This window comes from Oncorhynchus gorbuscha, linkage group LG07 (assembly GCF_021184085.1).
Source record: "Oncorhynchus gorbuscha isolate QuinsamMale2020 ecotype Even-year linkage group LG07, OgorEven_v1.0, whole genome shotgun sequence".
Lineage (NCBI taxonomy): Eukaryota > Metazoa > Chordata > Actinopteri > Salmoniformes > Salmonidae > Oncorhynchus > Oncorhynchus gorbuscha.
The window spans coordinates 13755625-13765618 of NC_060179.1; positions in this window are offsets into that span (position 1 = coordinate 13755625).

The following is a 9994-nucleotide window of genomic DNA, read 5'->3' on the forward strand; positions in this document are numbered from 1 at the left end:
AACTACCTACCTCATCCCCATATTTGTTTTTGTTTTTCTGCTCTTTTGCACACCAGTATTTCTACTTGCACATCCTCATCTGCACATATATCACTCCAGTGTGAATTGCTAAATTGAAATGACTGCCACTATGGCCTATTTATTGCTGTAACGGCCGTTGGTGGTGGAAGAAGGTGAGGACCAATGTGCAGCGTGGTAAGTGTCCATATTGTATTTAATATGAATACTGAACACTTGAACAAAAGCAATAAAACAACAAAAATGAACAGTCCTGTACGGTGAAGCAAAACACAGAACAGAAAAGAATCACCCACAACTGAAACCAGGCTACCTAAGTATGGTTCTCAATCAGGGACAACGACTGACAGCTGCCTCTGATTGAGAACCATACCAGGCCAAACACAGAAATCCCAAATCATAGAAAAAAAGAACATAGACCCCAACTCACACCCTGACCATAGTAAAACAAAGACAATACAAAGGAACTAAGGTCAGAACGTGACAGTTGCCTTACCTCCTTACTTCATTCGCACACACTGTATACAGATTTTCTATTGTGTTATTGACTGTATGTTTGTTAATCCCATGTGTAACTCTGTGTTGTTGTTTTTGTCGCATTGCTTTGCTTCATCTTGGCCAGGTCGCAGGTGTAAATCAGATCTTGTTCTCAACTGGCTGACCTGGTTAAATAAAGGTGAAATAAAAAATTATAAATAAAAATATTAGCAAAATATTGCTTCCACCTATACCGATGCAGTACTTGGGGGTTAATGAGGGCAGACAAGGAGAGTTAGAGAATCTGAATCATTGTCAACCAATTGTATGGAGGAAGAGAGGGGGAGTACCACTTTATCAGCATCCTTGACAGAATCCTGTTTTCTTTTACCAGTACATTCACACACACTCTCTCTCTCTTTCTATCTCCTCTCTCTCTCTCTCTCTCTCTCTCTCTCTCTCTCTCTCTCTCTCTCTCTCTCTCTCTCTCTCTCTCTCTCTCTCTCTCTCTCTCTCTCTCTCTCTCTCTCTCTCTCTCTCCAACAACTCTCTCCTTCTCTCTCTCTGTCTTTATCTTCTCCCTTCTTTATCCATCCTTTAAACTAATTTAGTTAATTGAGCTCATGAAACGCTTCAGAAACAAATTACTCCCTGACTGAATGTACTGTAAACATGGTTACTAATATTTTTGTTTAGCTTAAGGTGTTGTTTTAAAAGAAGCAGTGCTGTCAATAAATGTAACACACACAACAACACATTTTATTGTGTTACAGCCTGAATTGAACATTGATTAATTTGAGATTTTGTGTTAGACATTTTTACAAATTAATAAAAAATGGAAAGCAGAAATGTCTTGAGTCAATAAGTATTCAACCACTTTGTTATGGCAAGCCTAAATAAGTTCAGGAGAAAACATTTCCTAAACAAGTCAAATGAAGCCTCCCGAGTGGTGCAGTGGTCTAGGGCACTGCATTGCTGTGATTGAGGTATCACTACAGACTTTGGTTCGATCCCAGGCTGTGTCACAGAAGTCTGTGCCTTGGAGACCCATGAGGCGCTGCACAATTGGCCCAGCGTCGTCCGGGTAAGAGAGGGGTTTGGTCAGCCAGGATTTCCTTGTCCCATCGCGCTCTAGTGACTCCTTGTGGCCAATAGTCATTCTTTGTCACCAGCTGAATGGTGTTTAATCCAACACTTTGGTGCAGCTTCCAGGTTAAGCGAGCGAGCAGTGTGGCTCCGCAGGGTCGAGTTTCGGAGGACACATGGCTCTTGACCTTCACCTCTCCCGAGTCCGTAGGGACGTTGCAGTGATGGGACAAGACTGTCACTACCAATTGTATATTTATTTTAATTGAACCTTTATTTAGCTAGGAAAGTCAGTTAACACCCAATTCTTATTTACAATGACGGCCTACCGGGTTAACTACCTTGTTCAGGGGCAGAACGACAGATTATTATTACATCCAGCAGCCTTTCAGTAACTGACCCAACACTCTAACCACTAGGCTACCTGCTGGTTACTGGCCCAACACTCTAACCACTAGGCTACCTGCTGGTTACTGGCCCAACACTCTAACCACTAGGCTTCCTGCTGGTTACTGGCCCAACACTCTAACCACTAGGCTACCTGCTGGTTACTGGCCCAACACTCTAACCACTAGGCTACCTGCTGGTTACTGGCCCAACACTCTAACCACTAGGCTACCTGCTGGTTACTGGCCCAACACTCTAACCACTAGGCTACCTGCTGGTTACTGGCCCAACACTCTAACCACTAGGCTACCTGCTGGTTACTGGCCCAACACTCTAACCACTAGGCTACCTACTGGTTACTGGCCCAACACTCTAACCACTAGGCTACCTGCTGGTTACTGGCCCAACACTCTAACCACTAGGCTACCTGCTGGTTACTGGCCCAACACTCTAACCACTAGGCTACCTGCTGGTTACTGGCCCAACACTCTAACCACTAGGCTACCTGCTGGTTACTGGCCCAACACTCTAACCACTAGGCTACCTGCTGGTTACTGGCCCAACACTCTAACCACTAGGCTACCTACTGGTTACTGGCCCAACACTCTAACCACTAGGCTACCTACTGGTTACTGGCCCAACACTCTAACCACTAGGCTACCTACTGGTTACTGGCCCAACACTCTAACCACTAGGCTACCTGCTGGTTACTGGCCCAACACTCTAACCACTAGGCTACCTACTGGTTACTGGCCCAACACTCTAACCACTAGGCTACCTGCTGGTTACTGGCCCAACACTCTAACCACTAGGCTACCTACTGGTTACTGGCCCAACACTCTAACCACTAGGCTACCTACTGGTTACTGGCCCAACACTCTAACCACTAGGCTACCTGCTGGTTACTGGCCCAACACTCTAACCACTAGGCTACCTGCTGGTTACTGGCCCAACACTCTAACCACTAGGCTACCTGCTGGTTACTGGCCCAACACTCTAACCACTAGGCTACCTGCTGGTTACTGGCCCAACACTCTAACCACTAGGCTACCTGCTGGTTACTGGCCCAACACTCTAACCACTAGGCTACCTACTGGTTACTGGCCCAACACTCTAACCACTAGGCTACCTGCTGGTTACTGGCCCAACACTCTAACCACTAGGCTACCTGCTGGTTACTGGCCCAACACTCTAACCACTAGGCTACCTGCCGCCCCAGGATATCACGAAAAAGGGGTCAAATTAAAAGAATAATCACGTAATAAGTTGCATGGACTCACTCTGTGTGCAACAAGAGTTTAAAATGATTTTTGAATGAATACTTCATCCCTGTACCCCATAATTATCTTTAAGGTCCCTCTGTCGAGAAGTGCATTTCAAACACAGATTCAAACACAAAGACCAGGGAGGTTTTCCAATGCCTCGCAAAGAAGGGCACGTAGATGGGTAAAAAAAAGAAAAACAGACATTGAGTATCCCTTTGAGCATGGTGAAGTTATTAATTACACACGTTATTCATTACAGTTATTCATTACAGCCTGTTACTACAAAGATACAGGAGTCCTTCTTGACAGTTGCCGGAGAGGAAGGAACTGCTCAGGAATTTCACCATGAGGCCAATGGTGATTTTAAAACAGTTACAGAGTTTAATGGCTGTGATGGGAGAAAACTGAGGGCATTGTAGTTACTCCACAATACTAACCGAAATGACAGAGTGAAAAGAAGGAAGCCTGTACAAAATACAAAATATTCCAAAACCTGCATCCTGTTTGCAATAAGGCACTAAAGTAAAACTGTAACAAATGTGTCAAAAAAAGTGCTTTATGTCCTGAATACAAAGCCTAATGTTTGGGGCAAGTCCAACACAACATATGACTGAATAACACTCTTCATATTTTCAAGCATACTGGTGGCTGCACCATGTTATGGGTATTCTTGGATCGGCAAGGACAATGGAGGAGTTCAGACAAATTCACCTTTCAGCAGGACAATAACATAAAACACAAGGCTAAATATACACTGGAGTTGCTTACCAAGACTACATTTATTGTGGCCTAGTAACAGTTTTGACTTAAATCGACTTGAAAATCTATGGCAAGACTGGATAATGGCTGTCTCAAAATAATCAACATCCAACTTGACAAGGTTTGAATAATACAGATATATATTTTTAAGTGCAAATCTTGTACAATCCAGGTGTGCAAAGCTCTTAAAGATCTTAAAGCTCTTAAGACTTACCCACAAAGACACGCAGCTGTCATCGCCGCCAAAGGTATTGACTCAGGGGTGTAAATACTCATGTAAACGAGATATTTCTGTATTTTTGTAAAAAATACTTAGCAAAAATGTCTAGAAACATGTGTTTTACTTTCTCATTATGGGGTAATGTGTTTAGATGTGTGAGAAAGAAAAATCTATTTCATCCATTTTTAATTCAGGCAACAACATAGAATAAGTCAATGTGTATGAATACTTTCTGAGGGCCCTGTGTATGAGACCCCAAACCCAGAATCTCCCTTCCCTCTCTCTCTTTTCTGGGAAAGGGAAACATCTTGTGACCCTACAGGTCTTTGAAAAACGAAAATCATTTTCTCATACAGTAAATCCAAGACATCAGCAACTTTCTTTATATTTTTCTCTAAAGTGATGGTTTCTCCTCCTCTCGCTCTCTCTCTCTCTCTCTCTCTCTCTCTCTCTCTCTCTCTCTCTCTCTCTCTCTCTCTCTCTCTCTCTCTTCTCTCTCTCCCTCCCTCTCCCTCTCCCTCTCCCACTCTCTCTCCGACTAGCTAAAGTAGCTTTCACCTGCGTTTTGTATGACAGACCTTTTGAATTATCCACAGTGTAATGTTCTATTAGGGATGAAAAGACCTTGGGATCAGATAAGAGAGAATATAGTGATGGTGCTTGATGGGATCCCTCGTTAATTTGTGGAGTGAATGAATGTTATGGATGTGAGGCCATGGCAATATTGGATCTCTTATCCAGAATATAAGCCTCGCAAATGAATAGATATTAAAGTTAATGTGATTGGACGGCTGGAGGATCGGAACTACAGGAGTCAGAACTGCTAAATCATCCAATCAGAAATAGGTGTTGTCATGGAATGAATAGCCTATTAACAGAACTTTGCGAGGTAGCAACATGACAGCTATTGGGTGAAGTGGGCCAGTGCTGAATTCTACAGACTCTCTTTCATGCCATGTGATAACCAAAGCAGATGTAGCATTGCTGTATAAGAGGTCTGGGCATTTATGGCACAGGAGATCATGTGCATGCATACATTGTAATCACAAGGTCACTGGATCAAGCCCTGGATTTCACTATATACTGATCTAAAACAGAAAATCAGACTTTTTTTAAACAAATGGGAGCTGATTAGAGTCAGTCGCCTATTTGAAGCCCAGGACATTGTAGGCTGTACCACAATGTTTTCCACGACAGATGTGAGCTCAACCCTATTTTCCTTTAGCATATTTCAGTCAATCGACACACATACAGCTAGGCCTACACAGTATATTCTGACAGTATAACACGTAGGCTGACAGTATAACAGTATATTCTGACAGTATAAGACGTAGGCTAATAGTATATTCTGACAGTATAACAGTATATTCTGACAGTATAACAGTATATTCTGACAGTATAACAGTATATTCTGACAGTATAACAGTATATTCTGACAGTATAACATGTAGGCTAATAGTATATTCTGACCATATTACAGTATATTCTGACAGTATAACAGTATATTCTGACAGTATAAGAGTATATTCTGACAGTATAACAGTATATTCTGACAGTATAACATGTAGGCTAATAGTATATTCTGACCATATTACAGTATATTCTGACAGTATAACAGTATATTCTGACAGTATAACATGTAGGCTAATAGTATATTCTGACCATATTACAGTATATTCTGACAGTATAACAGTATATTCTGACAGTATAACATGTAGGCTAATATTATATTCTGACAGTATAACACGTAGGCTAATAGTATATTCTGACAGTATAACATGTAGGCTAATATTATATTCTGACAGTATAACATGTAGGCTAATAGTATATTCTGACAGTATAACATGTAGGCTAATAGTATATTCTGACAGTATAACATGTAGGCTAATAGTATATTCTGACAATATAACACGTAGGCTAATAGTATATTCTGACCATATTACAGTATATAATAAAATATTCTGATAGTATAACAGTATATACCAGTATATTCTGATGCTATAACATACAATGTGTAACGTTCGTCTTTTTCCTCCGACGAAGAGGAGTAGGAGAGATCGGACCAATGTGAAGGGTGGTAAGTGTCCATAAGGTTACTTTATTCACAAGAACACTAAACTACAGAATAACAACGGAGAATGAACGAAACAAACAAAACAATCTTCGGCAAAGTCATTCGCAAGGAGATTCCTGAAAAAAATATGATTTGAAGATGTGTGGCACAAACACTAACACGGAAAAAAGGCACCCACAACTCAAAAGTGAAATTAGGCTACCTAAGTATGGTTCTCAATCAGGGACAAAGATGACAGCTGCCTCTGATTGAGAACCGTACCAGGCCAAACACAGAAATCCCAAATCATAGAAAAAAGAACATAGACAACCCACCCAACTCACGCCCTGACCATACTTAAAACAAAGACATAACAAAAGAACTAAGGTCAAAACGTGACACAATGATCTATTCTGATAGAAGGTAGTCTATATAATAGAATAATAATATTATTGTCTCAGATTTCCATATGCCTGTTTGTATTCTGTCACACGTTGGACTATATATTATTATTATTATTGTTATTATTGTTGTTATTGTTGTTATTATGTAACGTGTGACAGAATACAAGCAGACATATGGATATCTTAGTGAACAACACAGTGCAGATATTGGTATTCTTCAGTACTTCCAGTGCTATTTTGAGAATATGCTAATAATCCACAGAGCGATTGACACTGAAGGTCACTAATTAACATAAATCAATTCTGCACTCATTTAGGAGAGAAACGCTGCAAATATAACCTAGTGTAGGAGCCATTTTGGCCTTCTAACGTGCTGTGTCGGCTGTGGACGCATTACTCCGACGCATGCCAGATCTTACAACGCCTGGATGGATATTACGTATCAACTAACCACATCAATCTGGTGCCCAACAGCACAGTTGATGATGTGTGCAGCATCTGAGCATGGGAACACGGCCCATGTGTGTTGTCTGTCTAAGGATGTTTTAGTTTGTTTTGTACACTGGCAAGGGCACGCTCACGTGGGGTTATGGGTCTCATGGTACAGGAAGGGGAGGCCAACACAGGTGACCAGGAAGTAGTAATTAGCACAGGTGAGAGGAGAGCGGTTTTGAACTCCTCCCAGGAAAATGCCTACAGAAAAACACCTCTCTGCACATGTTATACTGTAAATTAAATGGGTTGGACCTTTGTATTTTATATCTGCAATAAATGGGAACACGAACACCACCCAACCACAGATGTAGGCCTAGCCTATGTTTGGAAAGCACATTCTATGTGGACGCGCCATTCAGAGCTCTCAACGCCAGTAGGCCTACAGCTACAGTGGCAAGACACTGTACTGTATATGAACCCTTTGGAATTACATGGATTTCTGCATAAATTGTTCATCAAATTTAGTCAATCTTCATTTAAGTCACAGCAATAGACAAACATAGTGTGCTTAAAACTAATAACACACAAATTATTGTATTTTTCTTGTCTATATTGAATACATCATTTAACCATTCACAGTGTAGGTTGGAAAAAGTATGTGAACCCCTAGGCTAACGACTTCTCCAAAAGCTAATTGGAGTCAGGTGTCAACTAACCTGGAATCCAATCGATGAGACGAGATTGGAGATGTTGGTTAGAGCTTCCTTGCCCTATAAAAAAACACAGAGTTTGCTATTCACAAGAAGCATTGCCTGATGTGAACCATGCCTCGAACAAAAGAGATCTCAGAAGACCTAAAGGGTCAACCAGTTATACTTTTGCCACCCTGCACTGTGAATGTTTACACAGTGCTTTCAATAAAGACATGAAAATGTATAATTGTCTATGTGTGTTATTAGTTTAAGCAGACTGTGTTTGTCTGTTGTTGTGACCTAGATGAAGATCAGATCAAATTGTATGACCAATTTATGCAGAAATCCAGCTATTTGCCAAGGGTTCACATACTTTATTCTTGCCACTGTAGGTTCTTCACAGCAGCTTGAAGGAATTAAAAAATGTCAAAAATATTGTTCAGTGTTGATAGGCTACTGAGTTTACTGAGTTTACTTTAATATCTCCATACCAGATCATGTCGTGGAATTCACATGCGACTAAGTGATCAGCCTACCTTTTCTCTATCCCACACTTTTTGACTGCTGCACAAAATGTGTCTTTTTTGAGTGCTGTCCATTCTCTACATCCGGCTCTTCTTATATCATCATTCATCTAAGCACCATCAAGCCCATCTACACATTTCCCCCTTTCTAAATGTGTGGAGTAGCCCAGCCTAGGAGTTCCAAAACATTTCCACTCAACCACCCTCTTCCAGCATTCTAAATGTGTGGAGTAGCCCAGCCTAGGAGTTCTAAAACATTTCCACTCAACCACCCTCTTCCAGCATTCTAAATGTGTGGAGTAGCCCAGCCTAGGAGTTCCAAAACATTTCCACTCAACCACCCCTTCCAGCATTCTAAATGTATGGAGTAGCCCAGCCTAGGAGTTCCAAAACATTTCCACTCAACCACCCCCTTCCAGAATTGGGGAAAATGTTGCAGGTTTAAAGCTTATTTCCTGCAATTCTATACATTTTGCTATGAGATGGAGACTATTTTGGCATTTTTAAAGCTCATTTTCTGATATTCTACACATTTTGTCTTGGGGTGCAGAGAACACATTGCAGTTTTGAAGATAATTTGAGTGACTCAAATATTACAACAAAATCTATGGGCTAAAAGACCTAAAACATTAGCTGACACGGGCTAGTTGATCTGTTATAAATAGCTCTCTAAGGTCTGCAATGACCGACATGACAACAGCAAAACTGATGATGCACTACCCAATTTACAAATTGTACTTCATGCATTCTACTATTACAACTTTGAAGAGTAAGTTGGACTGAATTCCTTTAAAAAGTTATCCCCTGCCGACCCCTCACCCGCCCCAAAGTTTGAGAACCACAGGGCTAGCCTATCATAGGCTTATCTGCAATGTGTAGGCTACAATTAAGCAATAATATGGCCAATATACCACGGCTAAGGGCTGTACTTATGCATGACGCAATGTGCAATGCCTGGACACAGCCCTTAGCTGTGGTATATTGCTCATATATCACAAACCCCCGAGGTGTCTTATTGCTAGTATAAACTGGTTACCCACGTAATCAGAGCAGTAAAAATAACTGTTTTGTCATACCCGTGGTATTTGGTCTGCAGAAAGAGGTGGGAGGCAAAAGAGTGTTAGAGAGAGAGAATTTGAAAACAAATCAAATTTTGATAAACTCCCATATCTATATGGTGAAATACCACAGTGTGACATCACAGCAATATGATTTGTGACCTGTTGCCACAAGAAAAGGGCAACCAGTGAAGAACAAACACCACTGTAAATACAACCTATATTTATTTATTTTCCCTTTTGTAGTTTAACTATTTGCACATCGTTACAACACGGTATATAGACATAATGTAATGTTTACTGTTCATTTTTTATTGTTAAGTTCACTTTTGTTTTATATCTATTTCACTTGCTTCGACAATGTAAACATATGTTTCCCAGCCCAATAAAGCCCTAAAGCGACCTCTGAACCAAACGAAGCTTCTTTCAGAAAAGCCATCAGTCTCACTAGTCCACACTGCACTGAGTACTGCCTACCATAAAAATGCATTGATATTGTAATGAACCATCTCTTACTATCACAGAGTGCTGCTGTTGGTGACGTCGTTAAAGTTGGGAACCGAGGGCACAAATAGCTATGGTTTGTTGGTAGTCTATAATATTGAGTGAGTGTGAG